The sequence below is a fragment of the Meriones unguiculatus genome, chromosome 14 (assembly GCF_030254825.1).
Source record: "Meriones unguiculatus strain TT.TT164.6M chromosome 14, Bangor_MerUng_6.1, whole genome shotgun sequence".
NCBI classification, from domain to species: domain Eukaryota; kingdom Metazoa; phylum Chordata; class Mammalia; order Rodentia; family Muridae; genus Meriones; species Meriones unguiculatus.
Window position 1 is genome coordinate 48,014,954 of NC_083361.1, and position 22,898 is coordinate 48,037,851.

A 22,898-nucleotide genomic window follows, 5' to 3' on the forward strand; every position below is an offset into this window, starting at 1 on the left:
TTTTAGATGGCAAGATTGCATGTTTCCATGCTACTTACAAGGAAGTGAAAATGCATGGGTTGCTCTCTTAGTATCCACGCCAGAGGATCAATGATAGATGAAATTTGTGAGGGTTATTGTTCTGTGCTCTAGGGTTCTAGACTCCTAACACCCTATCATCTTCCTTTGGGTTCCACACCTGTCAGGGCAGAAATAAGAGTTTAATTCTTTGAGCTTGAATGTCGATAAGGGAAGGAGGTGGGAGAAGGCTTTTCTTAGTACTTCTGGATATATTATTTAGAATTGGAAGCTTCAATGGTAGCTTCAAAAGAAAGTCAAATATGCCAATAACTTCACCCAACTGTTGGTTTTCCAAATGCACCTCAAAATCCTAATGGTATTAGGTAGTATCCTTGTCACTTGCTTGGGTTGGGACTAAATAGCTAAGTCCCCTACAATGCCAGGGCCATAGCAAGTGTTCCACCATCAAGAGGCAAGACGAAGCCTAGGTTGTTTAGCCATGAGAGGGACGTTAAATAATTCTCATCTCTTGTGGTACACAGTAGGTAAATATTTCGTCAGGCGAGAATGCAGCCTGCCTACAAACAAAAGACACAATGGGAAGCAGCGTCACTTACCTGTCCTGCCAGAAGGGAAGCACCTCTCCAAGTCTTAGCCTGCAACATAATAAGTATGAAGGTTATAAGAAAAGGAAATGCGTCTAGGCAACCTTGACTTTCTAAAGTGTCCCGACCTTCAAGTCTGCCAGCAGTTCAGTCTTTCCCAGAACCAACTATTGAATTCATTTCCTCCCTTCCAATCCCCTCAGATTTTAGCCACTGTGGCAAGGATTTCTCTTCTTCTGATGACTTCCTCAGAAGTTGTCTGTTAGAGCATCTTTGCCAGTGCCAGCAGGCACATTGTGTACGCCTCTCAGTGGGCAGCGAGGAAGTTGGACAAAGCAAAGAAGAAGCAGTGCGTATAGCATTGCAGTATGGTCATTCTTAACTCCTCCTTTCTCAAAGTCAAAACGACCAAGTTGCACAGAGGTGAAAGTCAGTAAGCCCAATGGTATCTTTGAGATTACAGGGTTTCATTGAAATTTGTCCTCTGTGCATGGAATTCTCTCCTTGTTTATCCAACAGAGTGTTCCATAATTGACTTTAGATTTCTTCCCTGCCATTCAACCTCATCTTGGATGAGAGGGGAATCCAAAGGTACCTTATTGTCTACATGTATGTTACCATGTCTCGATTCATGGAACTCAAGTCTTCCACTTGGAAGAGCGTTGGAATCATCTACCATGCTTCAGCTTAAATCTGATGAAAAGGAGATGTTTTCTACGCACTAACTGACTAGCCCGTGGTCAAATACACTGGGTTGCTTTTTATCGAGTATGTTGTACTAAACATCTGAGATTACATGATGTCCTTGATGGGATATTCAAGCTTCAACCATGGCTTTAGAAATTGTGTATCCAGCAAGTGTTACCAAGAGTCCTATGCTCCAGCTTCGTAAAAGTCTGTTAGTAGTAAGATATATATATATATATATACATATATGTGTGTGTCAGTTCTGAATTAATTGTGTTCATCATGAGGATGTTAAGAAGATTCAGTGTGTGGTTCTTTCTTGTTTCATTGAAGAGTTAGCGCATCTGATCCATTATCAGGACTGTGGGTCTACCAGCTAGCAACATGTTCTTTAGAAATATCTTTCCTTGTTTCATAAAGGAATAGTTGTTTTCATAGATCTTGGGTAATACGCAAATTTTGTTAGAATAGATGATTTGCATCTGTGTGAGAGCGGCAATCAGAGGATGAATGTACCCAGGAGGAAAACAGAAACAACAACAACAAATAACAGAAAGCAAAGCCCAATTGTCATTTCTCATGATGGATCAACTGAGATGGTTTCCATGCGAGAGAGAGATAGGTAAACACAACATGCTCTGGAAGATTTTGGCAGCTAAGACATAAATGATGAACACCAATAAAACTAGGGAATGTCTCCAACAGGTGCCCTGGCTTCTCACCTAGCCATTATTATCTAGAATTTACCCAGCCTCCAACAGGAAAGACCATTTCAATTTTCCCTCTATATAAATTGAATGATCCTTTAATTATTAGTTATACGTCAGCCTTTACACAACTTTGGGTAAAGTGCGAGGGCAGTCCTTGTCCTCCAATATTCTTGGGACTACTGGCATGAGCCCTAACCTCCCCTCCTGACACTTTACCACATATGTGCAAGGGTACATCGCCGGAGACTCGGAATGAGCAGCACGTTCGAATTCATCAGTTCTGACATATTTTTTGAGTAAGTCATTTGCACCTACAGTCATCTCTACCTGATATATGTGCCTACTCCTATAGTGAAGGTTGTCTCCCTATCACTTGGAATCATTTCTATCTCTTTGAAAATAGAAAGCAATGAAGATTGTATCAAACCAAGTATGGGTACTGTTATGAGGCCTTTTTCGAAAAATCTCAGAATCTGATGCCATACTGCACAGTTCTCATCCTCTCTGAAGAGGGAAGATTGCACGGCAGGCTCTGAAATCCTCATGGGTCTCACGAGGACCTCATATCTGGACCTCAGATCGCATCTGTTCAAGTCAGTCAACGTCCTCAGAGACCTGTTGTCATCATAGATCCAGAAAGGCCTTCGCTCAACACATGAGTTTTCACCTACCAAGTGAAACCCCAGAGAGCTAGACTCCTGGGCCTTGACAAGGAAGTTCAAAACTGTGCAGGAGGCATGTAGCTCATTCTGTCAAAGGTTCTAGGGAAACACAGAGGACAGGATTAAAGAGCCTTTCCCCTTTGACACCATATGAGAAAAATAGAGGTCAACACATTGCCTTTGGTGGGTGTCACTGGCCTCAAATCGGGTACCTGTGAATGTTCCCTGAACTTATGTATTTAATCTTCACAACAAAGATTTGGTAAGAATAGAGAAAACATTCAAGAAAGCAAAATGACTTTTTTTCCTATCTAGATAAGATTTTTTCAACATCCTAATTTGCGGTTTTGATTCTATGCTCTTCATGTTAACCCGCCTTTACACTTCCTCCTCCTGTTCCCTGTCTTCCATGTATGTTCCTCTCCATCTTACAGTGCCCAGTATTGAGCCTTCCAGTTGTCCTGGAATTGTCAATGCTCTGGAGGATTTTGTGATGTATGTCGCATGACCACCAGCTCCTTCCATATTTCCTTGGACAACAAAAGGCAACACACAGGCCAAGCTACATTTTGGTCCATATACATCACCAGGTATCCCACAGGACATTGACAGGGACAGGAGTTGGGTTCTGTGTGCCTGATTCCTGAACCTTCTCTTCGTATCACCTCTCATGTCATGTTTCTTCAAATGAACTCAACAGCACCCAGTTTCCAAGATGAAGGAAGGCATTGCATTTAATACCAAAAATATTCTTAGTTTTGTTTTGTTTTGTTCTGACAATGGACAACTAGATTTTTGGCTCAACATAATCCATAATCATTTATAAAAAGAATAAAGATGGTTCATTGTCAGCTCTGTTTGAGTTTTCGAAAACTTTATGGCAATTCACCTGAATTTTAGAGGGCAAGATTGCATGTTTCCATGCTACTTACAAGGAAGTGAAAACGCATGGGTGGCTCTCTTAGTATCCACGCCAGAGGATCAAGGATAGATGAAATTTGTGACGGTTATTGTTCTGTACTCTAGGGGTCTAGACTCCTAACACCCTATCATCTTCCTTTGGGTTCCACACCTGTCAGGGCAGAAATAAGAGTTTAATTCTTTGAGCTTGAATGTCGATAAGGGAAGGAGCTGGGAGAAGGCTTTTCTTAGTACTTCTGGATATATTATTTAGAATTGGAAGCTTCAATGGTAGCTTCAAAAGAAAGTCAAATATGCCAATAACTTCACCCAACTGTTGGTCTTCCAAATGCACCTCAAAATACTAATGGTATCAGGTAGTATCCTTGTCACTTGCTTGGGTTGGGACTACCTAGCTAAGTCCCCTACAATGCCAGGGCCATAGCAAGTGTTCCACCATCAAGAGGCAAGATGAAGCCTAGGTTGCTTAGTCATGAGAGGGACGTTAAATAATTCTCATCTCTTGTGGTACACAGTAGCTAAATATTTAGTCAGGCGAGAATGCAGCCTGCCTCCAAACAAAAGACACAATGGGAAGCAGCGTCACTTACCTGTCCTGCCAGAAGGGAAGCACCTCTCCAAGTTTTAGCCTGCAACATAATAAGTATCAAGGTTATCAGAACAGGAAATGCGTCTAGGCAACCTTGACTTTCTAAAGTGTCCTGACCTTCAAGTCTGCCAGCAGTTCAGTCTTTCCCAGAACCAACTATTGAATTCATTTCCTCCCTTCCAATCCCCTCAGATGTTAGCCACTATGGCAAGGATTTCTCTTCTTCTGATGACTTCCTCAGAAGCTGTCTGTGAGAGCATCTTTGCCAGTGCCAGCGGGCACAGTGTGGACGCCTCTCAGTGGGCAGCGAGGAAGTTGGACAAAGCAAAGAAGAAGCAGTGAGTATAGCATTGCAATATGGTCATTCTTAACTCCTCCTTTCTCAAAGTCAAAACGACCAAGTTGCACAGAGGTGAAAGTCAGTAAGCCCAATGGTATCTTTGAGATTTCAGGGTGTCATTGAAATTTGTCCTCAGTGCATGGAATTCTCTCCTTGTTTATCCAACAGAGTATTCCATAATTGACTTTAAATTTCTTCCCTGCCATGCAACCTCATATTGGAAGAGAGGGGAATCCAAAGGTACCTTATTGTCTACAAGTATTTTAACGTGTCTCAATTCATGGAACTCAAGTCTTCCACTTGGAAGACCGTTGGAAACATCTACCATGCTTCAGGTTAAATCTGATGAAAAGAAGATGTTTTCTACGCACTAACTGACTAGCCCGTGTTCAAATACACATGGGTTGCTTTTTATCGAGTATGTTGTACTACACATCTGAGTTTACATGATGTCCTTGATTGGATATTCAAGCTTCAACCATGGCTTTAGAAATTGTGTATCCAGCAAGTGTTACCAAGAGTCCTATGCTCCAGCTTCGTAAAAGTCTGTTAGTAGTAAGATATATATATATATATACATATATGTGTGTGTCATTTCTGAATTAATTGTGTTCATCATGAGGATGTTAAGAAGATTCAGTGTGTGGATCTTTCTTGTTTCATTGGAGAGTTAGCGCGTCTGATCCATTATCAGGATTGTGGGTCTACCAGCTAGCAACATGTTCTTTAGAAATATCTTTCCTTGTTTTATAAAGGAATAGTTGTTTTCATAGATCTTGGGTAACACGCAAATTTTGTTAGAATAGATGATTTGCATCTGTGTGAGAGCTTCAATCAGAGGATGAATGTACCCAGGAGGAAAACAGAAACAACAACAACAAATAAGAGAAAGCAAAGCCCAATTGTCATTTCTCATGTTGGATCAACTGGGATGGTTTCCATGCGAGAGAGAGATAGATAAACACAACATGCTCTGGAAGATTTTGGCAGCTAAGACATAAATGATGAACACCAATAAAACTAGGGAATGTCTCCAACAGGTGCCCTGGCTTCTCACCTAGCCATTATTATCTAGAATTTACCCAGCCTCCAACAGGAAAGACCATTTCAATTTTCCCTCTATATAAATTGAATGATCCTTTAATTATTAGGTATACGTCAGCCTTTACACAACTTTGGGTAAAGTGCGAGGGCAGTCCTTGTCCTCCAATATTCTTGGGACTACTGGCATGAGCCCTAACCTCCCCTCCTGACACTTTACCACATATGTGCAAGGGTACATCGCCGGAGACTCGGAATGAGCAGCACGTTCGAATTCATCAGTTCTGACATATTTTTTGAGTAAGTCATTTGCACCTACAGTCATCTCTACCTGATATATGTGTCTACTCCTATAGTGAAGGTTGTCTCCCTATCACTTGGAATCATTTCTATCTCTTTGAAAATAGAAAGCAATGAAGATTGTATCAAACCAAGTATGGGTACTGTTATGAGGCCTTTTTCGAAAAATCTCAGAATCTGATGCCATACTGCACAGTTCTCATCCTCTCTGAAGAGGGAAGATTGCACGGCAGGCTCTGAAATCCTCATGGGTCCCACGAGGACCTCATATCTGGACCTCAGATCGCATCTGTTCAAGTCAGTCAACGTCCTCAGAGACCTGTTGTCATCATAGATCCAGAAAGGCCTCCGCTCAACACATGAGTTTTCACCTACCAAGTGAAACCCCAGAGAGCTAGACTCCTGGGCCTTGACAAGGAAGTTCAAAACTGTGCAGGAGGCATGTAGCTCATTCTGTCAAAGGTTCTAGGGAAACACAGAGGACAGGATTAAAGTGCCTTTCCCCTTTGACACCATATGAGAAAAATAGAGGTCAACACATTGCCTTTGGTGGGTGTCACTGGCCCCAAATCGGGTACCTGTGAATGTTCCCTGAACTTATGTATTTAATCTTTACAACAAAGATTTGGTAAGAATAGAGAAAACATTCAAGAAAGCAAAATGACTTTTTTTCCTATCTAGATAAGATGTTTTCAACATCCTAATTTGCGGTTTTGATTCTATGCTCTTCATGTTAACCCGCCTTTACACTTCCTCCTCCTGTTCCCTGTCTTCCATGTATGTTCCTCTCCATCTTACAGTGCCCAGTATTGAGCCTTCCAGTTGTCCTGGAATTGTCAATGCTCTGGAGGATTTTGTGATGTATGTCGCATGACCACCAGCTCCTTCCATATTTCCTTGGACAACAAAAAGCAACACACAGGCCAAGCTACATTTTGGTCCATATACATCACCAGGTATCCCACAGGACATTGACAGGGACAGGAGTTGGGTTCTGTGTGCCTGATTCCTGAACCTTCTCTTCGTATCACCTCTCATGTCATGTTTCTTCAAATGAACTCAACAGCACCCAGTTTCCAAGATGAAGGAAGGCATTGCATTTAATACCAAAAATATTCTTAGTTTTGTTTTGTTTTGTTCTGACAATGGACAACTAGATTTTTGGCTCAACATAATCCATAATCATTTATAAAAAGAATAAAGATGGTTCATTGTCAGCTCTGTTTGAGTTTTCGAAAACTTTATGGCAATTCACCTGAATTTTAGAGGGCAAGATTGCATGTTTCCATGCTACTTACAAGGAAGTGAAAACGCATGGGTGGCTCTCTTAGTATCCACGCCAGAGGATCAAGGATAGATGAAATTTGTGAGGGTTATTGTTCTGTACTCTAGGGGTCTAGACTCCTAACACCCTATCATCTTCCTTTGGGTTCCACACCTGTCAGGGCAGAAATAAGAGTTTAATTCTTTGAGCTTGAATGTCGATAAGGGAAGGAGCTGGGAGAAGGCTTTTTTTAGTACTTCTGGATATATTATTTAGAATTGGAAGCTTCAATGGTAGCTTCAAAAGAAAGTCAAATATGCCAATAACTTCACCCAACTGTTGGTTTTCCAAATGCACCTCAAAATACTAATGGTATTAGGTAGTATCCTTGTCACTTGCTTGGGTTGGGACTACCTAGCTAAGTCCCCTACAATGCCAGGGCCATAGCAAGTGTTCCACCATCAAGAGGCAAGATGAAGCCTAGGTTGCTTAGTCATGAGAGGGACGTTAAATAATTCTCATCTCTTGTGGTACACAGTAGGTAAATATTTAGTCAGGCGAGAATGCAGCCTGCCTCCAAACAAAAGACACAATGGGAAGCAGCGTCACTTACCTGTCCTGCCAGAAGGGAAGCACCTCTCCAAGTTTTAGCCTGCAACATAATAAGTATCAAGGTTATCAGAACAGGAAATGCGTCTAGGCAACCTTGACTTTCTAAAGTGTCCTGACCTTCAAGTCTGCCAGCAGTTCAGTCTTTCCCAGAACCAACTATTGAATTCATTTCCTCCCTTCCAATCCCCTCAGATGTTAGCCACTATGGCAAGGATTTCTCTTCTTCTGATGATTTCCTCAGAAGCTGTCTGTGAGAGCATCTTTGCCAGTGCCAGCGGGCACAGTGTGGACGCCTCTCAGTGGGCAGCGAGGAAGTTGGACAAAGCAAAGAAGAAGCAGTGAGTATAGCATTGCAATATGGTCATTCTTAACTCCTCCTTTCTCAAAGTCAAAACGACCAAGTTGCACAGAGGTGAAAGTCAGTAAGCCCAATGGTATCTTTGAGATTTCAGGGTGTCATTGAAATTTGTCCTCAGTGCATGGAATTCTCTCCTTGTTTATCCAACAGAGTATTCCATAATTGACTTTAAATTTCTTCCCTGCCATGCAACCTCATATTGGAAGAGAGGGGAATCCAAAGGTACCTTATTGTCTACAAGTATTTTAACGTGTCTCAATTCATGGAACTCAAGTCTTCCACTTGGAAGACCGTTGGAAACATCTACCATGCTTCAGGTTAAATCTGATGAAAAGAAGATGTTTTCTACGCACTAACTGACTAGCCCGTGTTCAAATACACATGGGTTGCTTTTTATCGAGTATGTTGTACTACACATCTGAGATTACATGATGTCCTTGATTGGATATTCAAGCTTCAACCATGGCTTTAGAAATTGTGTATCCAGCAAGTGTTACCAAGAGTCATATGCTCCAGCCTCGTAAAAGTCTGTTAGTAGTAAGATATATATATATATATATATATATATATATATACATATATGTGTGTGTCATTTCTGAATTAATTGTGTTCATCATGAGGATGTTAAGAAGATTCAGTGTGTGGATCTTTCTTGTTTCATTGGAGAGTTAGCACGTCTGATCCATTATCAGGATTGTGGGTCTACCAGCTAGCAACATGTTCTTTAGAAATATCTTTCCTTGTTTTATAAAGGAATAGTTGTTTTCATAGATCTTGTTTAACACGCAAATTTTGTTAGAATAGATGATTTGCATCTGTGTGAGAGCTTCAATCAGAGGATGAATGTACCCAGGAGGAAAACAGAAACAACAACAACAAATAAGAGAAAGCAAAGCCCAATTGTCATTTCTCATGTTGGATCAACTGAGATGGTTTCCATGCGAGAGAGAGATAGATAAACACAACATGCTCTGGAAGATTTTGGCAGCTAAGACATAAATGATGAACACCAATAAAACTAGGGAATGTCTCCAACAGGTGCCCTGGCTTCTCACCTAGCCATTATTATCTAGAATTTACCCAGCCTCCAACAGGAAAGACCATTTCAATTTTCCCTCTATATAAATTGAATGATCCTTTAATTATTAGTTATACGTCAGCCTTTACACAACTTTGGGTAAAGTGCGAGGGCAGTCCTTGTCCTCCAATATTCTTGGGACTACTGGCATGAGCCCTAACCTCCCCTCCTGACACTTTACCACATATGTGCAAGGTACATCGCCGGAGACTAGGAATGAGCAGCACGTTCGAATTCATCAGTTCTTACATATTTTTTGAGTACGTCATTTGCACCTACAGTCATCTCTACCTGATATATGTGCCTACTCCTATAGTAAAGGTTGTCTCCCTATCACTTGGAATCATTTCTATCTCTTTGAAAATAGAAAGCAATGAAGATTGTATCAAACCAAGTATGGGTACTGTTATGAGGCCTTTTTCGAAAAATCTCAGAATCTGATGCCATAATGCACAGTTCTCATCCTCTCTGAAGAGGGAAGAGTGCGCGGCAGGCTCTGAAATCCTCATGGGTCTCACGAGGACCTCATATCTGGACCTCAGATCGCATCTGTTCAAGTCAGTCAACGTCCTCAGAGACCTGTTGTCATCATAGATCCATAAAGGCCTTCGCTCAACACATGAGTTTTCACCTACCAAGTGAAACCCCAGAGAGCTAGACTCCTGGGCCTTGACAAGGAAGTTCAAAACTCTGCAGGAGGCATGTAGCTCATTCTGTCAAAGGTTCTGGGGAAACACAGAGGACAGGATTAAAGAGCCTTTCCCCTTTGACACCATATGAGAAAAATAGAGGTCAACACATTGCCTTTGGTGGGTGAAACTGGCCCCAAATCGGGTACCTGTGAATGTTCCCTGAACTTATGTATTTAATCTTTACAACAAAGATTTGGTAAGAATAGAGAAAACATTCAAGAAAGCAAAATGACTTTTTTTCCTATCTAGATAAGATTTTTTCAACATCCTAATTTGCGGTTTTGATTCTATGCTCTTCATGTTAACCCGCCTTTACACTTCCTCCTCCTGTTCCCTGTCTTCCATGTATGTTCCTCTCCATCTTACAGTGCGCAGTACTGAGCCTTCCTGTTGTCCTGGAATTGTCAATGCTCTGGAGGATTTTGTGATGTATGTCGCATGACCACCAGCTCCTTCCATATTTCCTTGGACAACAAAAAGCAACACACAGGCCAAGCTACATTTTGGTCCATATACATCACCAGGTATCCCACAGGACATTGACAGGGACAGGAGTTGGGTTCTGTGTGCCTGATTCCTGAAACTTCTCTTCGTATCACCTCTCATGTCATGTTTTTTCAAATGAACTCAACACCACCCAGTTTCCAAGATGAAGGAAGGCATTGCCTTTAATACCAAAAATATTCTTAGTTCTGTTTTGTTTTGTTCTGACAATGGACAACTAGATTTCTGGCTCAACATAATCCATAATCATTTATAAAAAGAATAAATATGCTTCATTGTCAGCTCTGTTTGGGTTTTCAAAACTTTATGGCAATTCACCTGAATTTTAGATGGCAAGATTGCATGTTTCCATGCTACTTACAAGGAAGTGAAAATGCATGGGTTGCTCTCTTAGTATCCACGCCAGAGGATCAATGATAGATGAAATTTGTGAGGGTTATTGTTCTGTGCTCTAGGGTTCTAGACTCCTAACACCCTATCATCTTCCTTTGGGTTCCACACCTGTCAGGGCAGAAATAAGAGTTTAATTCTTTGAGCTTGAATGTCGATAAGGGAAGGAGGTGGGAGAAGGCTTTTCTTAGTACTTCTGGATATATTATTTAGAATTGGAAGCTTCAATGGTAGCTTCAAAAGAAAGTCAAATATGCCAATAACTTCACCCAACTGTTGGTTTTCCAAATGCACCTCAAAATCCTAATGGTATTAGGTAGTATCCTTGTCACTTGCTTGGGTTGGGACTAAATAGCTAAGTCCCCTACAATGCCAGGGCCATAGCAAGTGTTCCACCATCAAGAGGCAAGACGAAGCCTAGGTTGTTTAGCCATGAGAGGGACGTTAAATAATTCTCATCTCTTGTGGTACACAGTAGGTAAATATTTCGTCAGGCGAGAATGCAGCCTGACTTCAAACAAAAGACACAATGGGAAGCAGCGTCACTTACCTGTCCTGCTAGAAGGGAAGCACCTCTCCAAGTCTTAGCCTGCAACATAATAAGTATGAAGGTTATAAGAAAAGGAAATGCGTCTAGGCAACCTTGACTTTCTAAAGTGTCCCGACCTTCAAGTCTGCCAGCAGTTCAGTCTTTCCCAGAACCAACTATTGAATTCATTTCCTCCCTTCCAATCCCCTCAGATTTTAGCCACTGTGGCAAGGATTTCTCTTCTTCTGATGACTTCCTCAGAAGTTGTCTGTGAGAGCATCTTTGCCAGTGCCAGCAGGCACATTGTGTACGCCTCTCAGTGGGCAGCGAGGAAGTTGGACAAAGCAAAGAAGAAGCAGTGCGTATAGCATTGCAGTATGGTCATTCTTAACTCCTCCTTTCTCAAAGTCAAAACGACCAAGTTGCACAGAGGTGAAAGTCAGTAAGCCCAATGGTATCTTTGAGATTACAGGGTTTCATTGAAATTTGTCCTCTGTGCATGGAATTCTCTCCTTGTTTATCCAACAGAGTGTTCCATAATTGACTTTAGATTTCTTCCCTGCCATTCAACCTCATCTTGGATGAGAGGGGAATCCAAAGGTACCTTATTGTCTACATGTATGTTACCATGTCTCGATTCATGGAACTCAAGTCTTCCACTTGGAAGAGCGTTGGAATCATCTACCATGCTTCAGCTTAAATCTGATGAAAAGGAGATGTTTTCTACGCACTAACTGACTAGCCCGTGGTCAAATACACTGGGTTGCTTTTTATCGAGTATGTTGTACTAAACATCTGAGATTACATGATGTCCTTGATGGGATATTCAAGCTTCAACCATGGCTTTAGAAATTGTGTATCCAGCAAGTGTTACCAAGAGTCCTATGCTCCAGCTTCGTAAAAGTCTGTTAGTAGTAAGATATATATATATATATACATATATGTGTGTGTCAGTTCTGAATTAATTGTGTTCATCATGAGGATGTTAAGAAGATTCAGTGTGTGGTTCTTTCTTGTTTCATTGAAGAGTTAGCGCATCTGATCCATTATCAGGACTGTGGGTCTACCAGCTAGCAACATGTTCTTTAGAAATATCTTTCCTTGTTTCATAAAGGAATAGTTGTTTTCATAGATCTTGGGTAATACGCAAATTTTGTTAGAATAGATGATTTGCATCTGTGTGAGAGCGGCAATCAGAGGATGAATGTACCCAGGAGGAAAACAGAAACAACAACAACAAATAACAGAAAGCAAAGCCCAATTGTCATTTCTCATGATGGATCAACTGAGATGGTTTCCATGCGAGAGAGAGATAGGTAAACACAACATGCTCTGGAAGATTTTGGCAGCTAAGACATAAATGATGAACACCAATAAAACTAGGGAATGTCTCCAACAGGTGCCCTGGCTTCTCACCTAGCCATTATTATCTAGAATTTACCCAGCCTCCAACAGGAAAGACCATTTCAATTTTCCCTCTATATAAATTGAATGATCCTTTAATTATTAGTTATACGTCAGCCTTTACACAACTTTGGGTAAAGTGCGAGGGCAGTCCTTGTCCTCCAATATTCTTGGGACTACTGGCATGAGCCCTAACCTCCCCTCCTGACACTTTACCACATATGTGCAAGGGTACATCGCCGGAGACTCGGAATGAGCAGCACGTTCGAATTCATCAGTTCTGACATATTTTTTGAGTAAGTCATTTGCACCTACAGTCATCTCTACCTGATATATGTGCCTACTCCTATAGTGAAGGTTGTCTCCCTATCACTTGGAATCATTTCTATCTCTTTGAAAATAGAAAGCAATGAAGATTGTATCAAACCAAGTATGGGTACTGTTATGAGGCCTTTTTCGAAAAATCTCAGAATCTGATGCCATACTGCACAGTTCTCATCCTCTCTGAAGAGGGAAGATTGCACGGCAGGCTCTGAAATCCTCATGGGTCTCACGAGGACCTCATATCTGGACCTCAGATCGCATCTGTTCAAGTCAGTCAACGTCCTCAGAGACCTGTTGTCATCATAGATCCAGAAAGGCCTTCGCTCAACACATGAGTTTTCACCTACCAAGTGAAACCCCAGAGAGCTAGACTCCTGGGCCTTGACAAGGAAGTTCAAAACTGTGCAGGAGGCATGTAGCTCATTCTGTCAAAGGTTCTAGGGAAACACAGAGGACAGGATTAAAGAGCCTTTCCCCTTTGACACCATATGAGAAAAATAGAGGTCAACACATTGCCTTTGGTGGGTGTCACTGGCCTCAAATCGGGTACCTGTGAATGTTCCCTGAACTTATGTATTTAATCTTCACAACAAAGATTTGGTAAGAATAGAGAAAACATTCAAGAAAGCAAAATGACTTTTTTTCCTATCTAGATAAGATTTTTTCAACATCCTAATTTGCGGTTTTGATTCTATGCTCTTCATGTTAACCCGCCTTTACACTTCCTCCTCCTGTTCCCTGTCTTCCATGTATGTTCCTCTCCATCTTACAGTGCCCAGTATTGAGCCTTCCAGTTGTCCTGGAATTGTCAATGCTCTGGAGGATTTTGTGATGTATGTCGCATGACCACCAGCTCCTTCCATATTTCCTTGGACAACAAAAGGCAACACACAGGCCAAGCTACATTTTGGTCCATATACATCACCAGGTATCCCACAGGACATTGACAGGGACAGGAGTTGGGTTCTGTGTGCCTGATTCCTGAACCTTCTCTTCGTATCACCTCTCATGTCATGTTTCTTCAAATGAACTCAACAGCACCCAGTTTCCAAGATGAAGGAAGGCATTGCATTTAATACCAAAAATATTCTTAGTTTTGTTTTGTTTTGTTCTGACAATGGACAACTAGATTTTTGGCTCAACATAATCCATAATCATTTATAAAAAGAATAAAAATGGTTCATTGTCAGCTCTGTTTGAGTTTTCGAAAACTTTATGGCAATTCACCTGAATTTTAGAGGGCAAGATTGCATGTTTCCATGCTACTTACAAGGAAGTGAAAACGCATGGGTGGCTCTCTTAGTATCCATGCCAGAGGATCAAGGATAGATGAAATTTGTGACGGTTATTGTTCTGTACTCTAGGGGTCTAGACTCCTAACACCCTATCATCTTCCTTTGGGTTCCACACCTGTCAGGGCAGAAAGAAGAGTTTAATTCTTTGAGCTTGAATGTCGATAAGGGAAGGAGCTGGGAGAAGGCTTTTCTTAGTACTTCTGGATATATTATTTAGAATTGGAAGCTTCAATGGTAGCTTCAAAAGAAAGTCAAATATGCCAATAACTTCACCCAACTGTTGGTTTTCCAAATGCACCTCAAAATACTAATGGTATCAGGTAGTATCCTTGTCACTTGCTTGGGTTGGGACTACCTAGCTAAGTCCCCTACAATGCCAGGGCCATAGCAAGTGTTCCACCATCAAGAGGCAAGATGAAGCCTAGGTTGCTTAGTCATGAGAGGGACGTTAAATAATTCTCATCTCTTGTGGTACACAGTAGGTAAATATTTAGTCAGGCGAGAATGCAGCCTGCCTCCAAACAAAAGACACAATGGGAAGCAGCGTCACTTACCTGTCCTGCCAGAAGGGAAGCACCTCTCCAAGTTTTAGCCTGCAACATAATAAGTATCAAAGTTATCAGAACAGGAAATGCGTCTAGGCAACCTTGACTTTCTAAAGTGTCCTGACCTTCAAGTCTGCCAGCAGTTCAGTCTTTCCCAGAACCAACTATTGAATTCATTTCCTCCCTTCCAATCCCCTCAGATGTTAGCCACTATGGCAAGGATTTCTCTTCTTCTGATGACTTCCTCAGAAGCTGTCTGTGAGAGCATCTTTGCCAGTGCCAGCGGGCACAGTGTGGACGCCTCTCAGTGGGCAGCGAGGAAGTTGGACAAAGCAAAGAAGAAGCAGTGAGTATAGCATTGCAATATGGTCATTCTTAACTCCTCCTTTCTCAAAGTCAAAACGACCAAGTTGCACAGAGGTGAAAGTCAGTAAGCCCAATGGTATCTTTGAGATTTCAGGGTGTCATTGAAATTTGTCCTCAGTGCATGGAATTCTCTCCTTGTTTATCCAACAGAGTATTCCATAATTGACTTTAAATTTCTTCCCTGCCATGCAACCTCATATTGGAAGAGAGGGGAATCCAAAGGTACCTTATTGTCTACAAGTATTTTAACGTGTCTCAATTCATGGAACTCAAGTCTTCCACTTGGAAGACCGTTGGAAACATCTACCATGCTTCAGGTTAAATCTGATGAAAAGAAGATGTTTTCTACGCACTAACTGACTAGCCCGTGTTCAAATACACATGGGTTGCTTTTTATCGAGTATGTTGTACTACACATCTGAGTTTACATGATGTCCTTGATTGGATATTCAAGCTTCAACCATGGCTTTAGAAATTGTGTATCCAGCAAGTGTTACCAAGAGTCCTATGCTCCAGCTTCGTAAAAGTCTGTTAGTAGTAAGATATATATATATATATACATATATGTGTGTGTCATTTCTGAATTAATTGTGTTCATCATGAGGATGTTAAGAAGATTCAGTGTGTGGATCTTTCTTGTTTCATTGGAGAGTTAGCGCGTCTGATCCATTATCAGGATTGTGGTTCTACCAGCTAGCAACATGTTCTTTAGAAATATCTTTCCTTGTTTTATAAAGGAATAGTTGTTTTCATAGATCTTGGGTAACACGCAAATTTTGTTAGAATAGATGATTTGCATCTGTGTGAGAGCTTCAATCAGAGGATGAATCTACCCAGGAGGAAAACAGAAACAACAACAACAAATAAGAGAAAGCAAAGCCCAATTGTCATTTCTCATGTTGGATCAACTGAGATGGTTTCCATGCGAGAGAGAGATAGATAAACACAACATGCTCTGGAAGATTTTGGCAGCTAAGACATAAATGATGAACACCAATAAAACTAGGGAATGTCTCCAACAGGTGCCCTGGCTTCTCACCTAGCCATTATTATCTAGAATTTACCCAGCCTCCAACAGGAAAGACCATTTCAATTTTCCCTCTATATAAATTGAATGATCCTTTAATTATTAGTTATACGTCAGCCTTTACACAACTTTGGGTAAAGTGCGAGGGCAGTCCTTGTCCTCCAATATTCTTGGGACTACTGGCATGAGCCCTAACCTCCCCTCCTGACACTTTACCACATATGTGCAAGGGTACATCGCAGGAGACTCGGAATGAGCAGCACGTTCGAATTCATCAGTTCTGACATATTTTTTGAGTAAGTCATTTGCACCTACAGTCATCTCTACCTGATATATGTGTCTACTCCTATAGTGAAGGTTGTCTCCCTATCACTTGGAATCATTTCTATCTCTTTGAAAATAGAAAGCAATGAAGATTGTATCAAACCAAGTATGGGTACTGTTATGAGGCCTTTTTCGAAAAATCTCAGAATCTGATGCCATACTGCACAGTTCTCATCCTCTCTGAAGAGGGAAGATTGCACGGCAGGCTCTGAAATCCTCATGGGTCTCACGAGGACCTCATATCTGGACCTCAGATCGCATCTGTTCAAGTCAGTCAACGTCCTCAGAGACCTGTTGTCATCATAGATCCAGAAAGGCCTTCGCTCAACACATGAGTTTTCACCTACCAAGTGAAACCCCAGAGAGCTAGACTCCTGGGCCTTGACAAGGAAGTTCAAAACTGTGCAGGAGGCATGTAGCTCATTCTGTCAAAGGTTCTAGGGAAACACAGAGGACAGGATTAAAGTGCCTTTCCCCTTTGACACCATATGAGAAAAATAGAGGTCAACACATTGCCTTTGGTGGGTGTCACTGGCCCCAAATCGGGTACCTGTGAATGTTCCCTGAACTTATGTATTTAATCTTTACAACAAAGATTTGGTAAGAATAGAGAAAACATTCAAGAAAGCAAAATGACTTTTTTTCCTATCTAGATAAGATGTTTTCAACATCCTAATTTGCGGTTTTGATTCTATGCTCTTCATGTTAACCCGCCTTTACACTTCCTCCTCCTGTTCCCTGTCTTCCATGTATGTTCCTCTCCATCTTACAGTGCCCAGTATTGAGCCTTCCAGTTGTCCTGGAATTGTCAATGCTCTGGAGGATTTTGTGATGTATGTCGCATGACCACCAGCTCCTTCCATATTTCCTTGGACAACAAAAAGCAACACACAGGCCAAGCTACATTTTGGTCCATATACATCACCAGGTATCCCACAGGACATTGACAGGGACAGGAGTTGGGTTCTGTGTGCCTGATTCCTGAACCTTCTCTTCGTATCACTTCTCATGTCATGTTTCTTCAAATGAACTCAACAGCACCCAGTTTCCAAGATGAAGGAAGGCATTGCATTTAATACCAAAAATATTCTTAGTTTTGTTTTGTTTTGTTCTGACAATGGACAACTAGATTTTTGGCTCAACATAATCCATAATCATTTATAAAAAGAATAAAGATGGTTCATTGTCAGCTCTGTTTGAGTTTTCGAAAACTTTATGGCAATTCACCTGAATTTTAGAGGGCAAGATTGCATGTTTCCATGCTACTTACAAGGAAGTGAAAACGCATGGGTGGCTCTCTTAGTATCCACGCCAGAGGATCAAGGATAGATGAAATTTGTGAGGGTTATTGTTCTGTACTCTAGGGGTCTAGACTCCTAACACCCTATCATCTTCCTTTGGGTTCCACACCTGTCAGGGCAGAAATAAGAGTTTAATTCTTTGAGCTTGAATGTCGATAAGGGAAGGAGCTGGGAGAAGGCTTTTCTTAGTACTTCTGGATATATTATTTAGAATTGGAAGCTTCAATGGTAGCTTCAAAAGAAAGTCAAATATGCCAATAACTTCACCCAACTGTTGGTTTTCCAAATGCACCTCAAAATACTAATGGTATTAGGTAGTATCCTTGTCACTTGCTTGGGTTGGGACTACCTAGCTAAGTCCCCTACAATGCCAGGGCCATAGCAAGTGTTCCACCATCAAGAGGCAAGATGAAGCCTAGGTTGCTTAGTCATGAGAGGGACGTTAAATAATTCTCATCTCTTGTGGTACACAGTAGGTAAATATTTAGTCAGGCGAGAATGCAGCCTGCCTCCAAACAAAAGACACAATGGGAAGCAGCATCACTTACCTGTCCTGCCAGAAGGGAAGCACCTCTCCAAGTTTTAGCCTGCAACATAATAAGTATCAAGGTTATCAGAACAGGAAATGCGTCTAGGCAACCTTGACTTTCTAAAGTGTCCTGACCTTCAAGTCTGCCAGCAGTTCAGTCTTTCCCAGAACCAACTATTGAATTCATTTCCTCCCTTCCAATCCCCTCAGATGTTAGCCACTATGGCAAGGATTTCTCTTCTTCTGATGACTTCCTCAGAAGCTGTCTGTGAGAGCATCTTTGCCAGTGCCAGCGGGCACAGTGTGGACGCCTCTCAGTGGGCAGCGAGGAAGTTGGACAAAGCAAAGAAGAAGCAGTGAGTATAGCATTGCAATATGTTCATTCTTAACTCCTCCTTTCTCAAAGTCAAAACGACCAAGTTGCACAGAGGTGAAAGTCAGTAAGCCCAATGGTATCTTTGAGATTTCAGGGTGTCATTGAAATTTGTCCTCAGTGCATGGAATTCTCTCCTTGTTTATCCAACAGAGTATTCCATAATTGACTTTAAATTTCTTCCCTGCCATGCAACCTCATATTGGAAGAGAGGGGAATCCAAAGGTACCTTATTGTCTACAAGTATTTTAACGTGTCTCAATTCATGGAACTCAAGTCTTCCACTTGGAAGACCGTTGGAAACATCTACCATGCTTCAGGTTAAATCTGATGAAAAGAAGATGTTTTCTACGCACTAACTGACTAGCCCGTGTTCAAATACACATGGGTTGCTTTTTATCGAGTATGTTGTACTACACATCTGAGATTACATGATGTCCTTGATTGGATATTCAAGCTTCAACCATGGCTTTAGAAATTGTGTATCCAGCAAGTGTTACCAAGAGTCATATGCTCCAGCTTCGTAAAAGTCTGTTAGTAGTAAGATATATATATATATATATATACATATATGTGTGTGTCATTTCTGAATTAATTGTGTTCATCATGAGGATGTTAAGAAGATTCAGTGTGTGGATCTTTCTTGTTTCATTGGAGAGTTAGCGCGTCTGATCCATTATCAGGATTGTGGGTCTACCAGCTAGCAACATGTTCTTTAGAAATATCTTTCCTTGTTTTATAAAGGAATAGTTGTTTTCATAGATCTTGTTTAACACGCAAATTTTGTTAGAATAGATGATTTGCATCTGTGTGAGAGCTTCAATCAGAGGATGAATGTACCCAGGAGGAAAACAGAAACAACAACAACAAATAAGAGAAAGCAAAGCCCAATTGTCATTTCTCATGTTGGATCAACTGAGATGGTTTCCATGCGAGAGAGAGATAGATAAACACAACATGCTCTGGAAGATTTTGGCAGCTAAGACATAAATGATGAACACCAATAAAACTAGGGAATGTCTCCAACAGGTGCCCTGGCTTCTCACCTAGCCATTATTATCTAGAATTTACCCAGCCTCCAACAGGAAAGACCATTTCAATTTTCCCTCTATATAAATTGAATGATCCTTTAATTATTAGTTATACGTCAGCCTTTACACAACTTTGGGTAAAGTGCGAGGGCAGTCCTTGTCCTCCAATATTCTTGGGACTACTGGCATGAGCCCTAACCTCCCCTCCTGACACTTTACCACATATGTGCAAGGGTACATCGCCGGAGACTCGGAATGAGCAGCACGTTCGAATTCATCAGTTATTACATATTTTTTGAGTAAGTCATTTGCACCTACAGTCATCTCTACCTGATATATGTGCCTACTCCTATAGTGAAGGTTGTCTCCCTATCACTTGGAATCATTTCTATCTCTTTGAAAATAGAAAGCAATGAAGATTGTATCAAACCAAGTATGGGTACTGTTATGAGGCCTTTTTCGAAAAATCTCAGAATCTGATGCCATACTGCACAATTCTCATCCTCTCTGAAGAGGGAAGATTGCACGGCAGGCTCTGAAATCCTCATGGGTCTCACGAGGACCTCATATCTGGACCTCAGATCGCATCTGTTCAAGTCAGTCAACGTCCTCAGAGACCTGTTGTCATCATAGATCCAGAAAGGCCTTCGCTCAACACATGAGTTTTCACCTACCAAGTGAAACCCCAGAGAGCTAGACTCCTGGGCCTTGACAAGGAAGTTCAAAACTGTGCAGGAGGCATGTAGCTCATTCTGTCAAAGGTTCTAGGGAAACACAGAGGACAGGATTAAAGTGCCTTTCCCCTTTGACACCATATGAGAAAAATAGAGGTCAACACATTGCCTTTGGTGGGTGTCACTGGCCCCAAATCGGGTACCTGTGAATGTTCCCTGAACTTATGTATTTAATCTTCACAACAAAGATTTGGTAAGAATAGAGAAAACATTCAAGAAAGCAAAATGACTTTTTTTCCTATCTAGATAAGATGTTTTCAACATCCTAATTTGCGGTTTTGATTCTATGCTCTTCATGTTAACCCGCCTTTACACTTCCTCCTCCTGTTCCCTGTCTTCCATGTATGTTCCTCTCCATCTTACAGTGCCCAGTATTGAGCCTTCCTGTTGTCCTGGAATTGTCAATGCTCTGGAGGATTTTGTGATGTATGTCGCATGACCACCAGCTCCTTCCATATTTCCTTGGACAACAAAAAGCAACACACAGGCCAAGCTACATTTTGGTCCATATACATCACCAGGTATCCCACAGGACATTGACAGGGACAGGAGTTGGGTTCTGTGTGCCTGATTCCTGAACCTTCTCTTCGTATCACCTCTCATGTCATGTTTCTTCAAATGAACTCAACAGCACCCAGTTTCCAAGATGAAGGAAGGCATTGCATTTAATACCAAAAATATTCTTAGTTTTGTTTTGTTTTGTTCTGACAATGGACAACTAGATTTTTGGCTCAACATAATCCATAATCATTTATAAAAAGAATAAAGATGGTTCATTGTCAGCTCTGTTTGAGTTTTCGAAAACTTTATGGCAATTCACCTGAATTTTAGAGGGCAAGATTGCATGTTTCCATGCTACTTACAAGGAAGTGAAAACGCATGGGTGGCTCTCTTAGTATCCACGCCAGAGGATCAAGGATAGATGAAATTTGTGAGGGTTATTGTTCTGTACTCTAGGGGTCTAGACTCCTAACACCCTATCATCTTCCTTTGGGTTCCACACCTGTCAGGGCAGAAATAAGAGTTTAATTCTTTGAGCTTGAATGTCGATAAGGGAAGGAGCTGGGAGAAGGCTTTTCTTAGTACTTCTGGATATATTATTTAGAATTGGAAGCTTCAATGGTAGCTTCAAAAGAAAGTCAAATATGCCAATAACTTCACCCAACTGTTGGTTTTCCAAATGCACCTCAAAATACTAATGGTATTAGGTAGTATCCTTGTCACTTGCTTGGGTTGGGACTACCTAGCTAAGTCCCCTACAATGCCAGGGCCATAGCAAGTGTTCCACCATCAAGAGGCAAGATGAAGCCTAGGTTGCTTAGTCATGAGAGGGACGTTAAATAATTCTCATCTCTTGTGGTACACAGTAGGTAAATATTTAGTCAGGCGAGAATGCAGCCTGCCTCCAAACAAAAGACACAATGGGAAGCAGCGTCACTTACCTGTCCTGCCAGAAGGGAAGCACCTCTCCAAGTTTTAGCCTGCAACATAATAAGTATCAAGGTTATCAGAACAGGAAATGCGTCTAGGCAACCTTGACTTTCTAAAGTGTCCTGACCTTCAAGTCTGCCAGCAGTTCAGTCTTTCCCAGAACCAACTATTGAATTCATTTCCTCCCTTCCAATCCCCTCAGATGTTAGCCACTATGGCAAGGATTTCTCTTCTTCTGATGACTTCCTCAGAAGCTGTCTGTGAGAGCATCTTTGCCAGTGCCAGCGGGCACAGTGTGGACGCCTCTCAGTGGGCAGCGAGGAAGTTGGACAAAGCAAAGAAGAAGCAGTGAGTATAGCATTGCAATATGGTCATTCTTAACTCCTCCTTTCTCAAAGTCAAAACGACCAAGTTGCACAGAGGTGAAAGTCAGTAAGCCCAATGGTATCTTTGAGATTTCAGGGTGTCATTGAAATTTGTCCTCAGTGCATGGAATTCTCTCCTTGTTTATCCAACAGAGTATTCCATAATTGACTTTAAATTTCTTCCCTGCCATGCAACCTCATATTGGAAGAGAGGGGAATCCAAAGGTACCTTATTGTCTACAAGTATTTTAACGTGTCTCAATTCATGGAACTCAAGTCTTTCACTTGGAAGACCGTTGGAAACATCTACCATGCTTCAGGTTAAATCTGATGAAAAGAAGATGTTTTCTACGCACTAACTGACTAGCCCGTGTTCAAATACACATGGGTTGCTTTTTATCGAGTATGTTGTACTACACATCTGAGATTACATGATGTCCTTGATTGGATATTCAAGCTTCAACCATGGCTTTAGAAATTGTGTATCCATCAAGTTTTACCAAGAGTCATATGCTCCAGCTTCGTAAAAGTCTGTTAGTAGTAAGATATATATATATATATATACAT

General features: G+C 41.3%; 2 long non-coding RNA genes and 6 other non-coding genes across 8 annotated transcripts in view; all 8 read right to left on the reverse strand.

The window, feature by feature from the left end:
* Positions 1-22,898, reverse strand: part of LOC132647037 (uncharacterized) — a 178,160-nt gene that overhangs the window by 15,911 nt on the left and 139,351 nt on the right. The gene's annotated exons all lie outside the window — the stretch shown is intronic.
* Positions 2,572-2,636, reverse strand: LOC132647791 (small nucleolar RNA SNORD109A). Its single transcript, XR_009586134.1, has one exon. It is a non-coding gene; the product is annotated as a small nucleolar RNA SNORD109A (small nucleolar RNA).
* On the reverse strand, positions 6,129-6,193 carry LOC132647792 (small nucleolar RNA SNORD109A). The gene has a single exon (XR_009586135.1). It is a non-coding gene; the product is annotated as a small nucleolar RNA SNORD109A (small nucleolar RNA).
* On the reverse strand, positions 9,701-9,765 carry LOC132647793 (small nucleolar RNA SNORD109A). Its single transcript, XR_009586136.1, has one exon. It is a non-coding gene; the product is annotated as a small nucleolar RNA SNORD109A (small nucleolar RNA).
* On the reverse strand, positions 10,745-14,387 carry LOC132647039 (uncharacterized). The gene is made up of 3 exons (XR_009585326.1): positions 14,281-14,387; positions 11,304-11,342; positions 10,745-10,864 (listed from the first exon to the last, which is right to left on the reverse strand). It is a non-coding gene; the product is annotated as an uncharacterized LOC132647039 (long non-coding RNA).
* Positions 13,256-13,320, reverse strand: LOC132647794 (small nucleolar RNA SNORD109A). Its single transcript, XR_009586137.1, has one exon. It is a non-coding gene; the product is annotated as a small nucleolar RNA SNORD109A (small nucleolar RNA).
* LOC132647795 (small nucleolar RNA SNORD109A) lies at positions 16,813-16,877 on the reverse strand. Its single transcript, XR_009586138.1, has one exon. It is a non-coding gene; the product is annotated as a small nucleolar RNA SNORD109A (small nucleolar RNA).
* On the reverse strand, positions 20,374-20,438 carry LOC132647796 (small nucleolar RNA SNORD109A). The gene has a single exon (XR_009586139.1). It is a non-coding gene; the product is annotated as a small nucleolar RNA SNORD109A (small nucleolar RNA).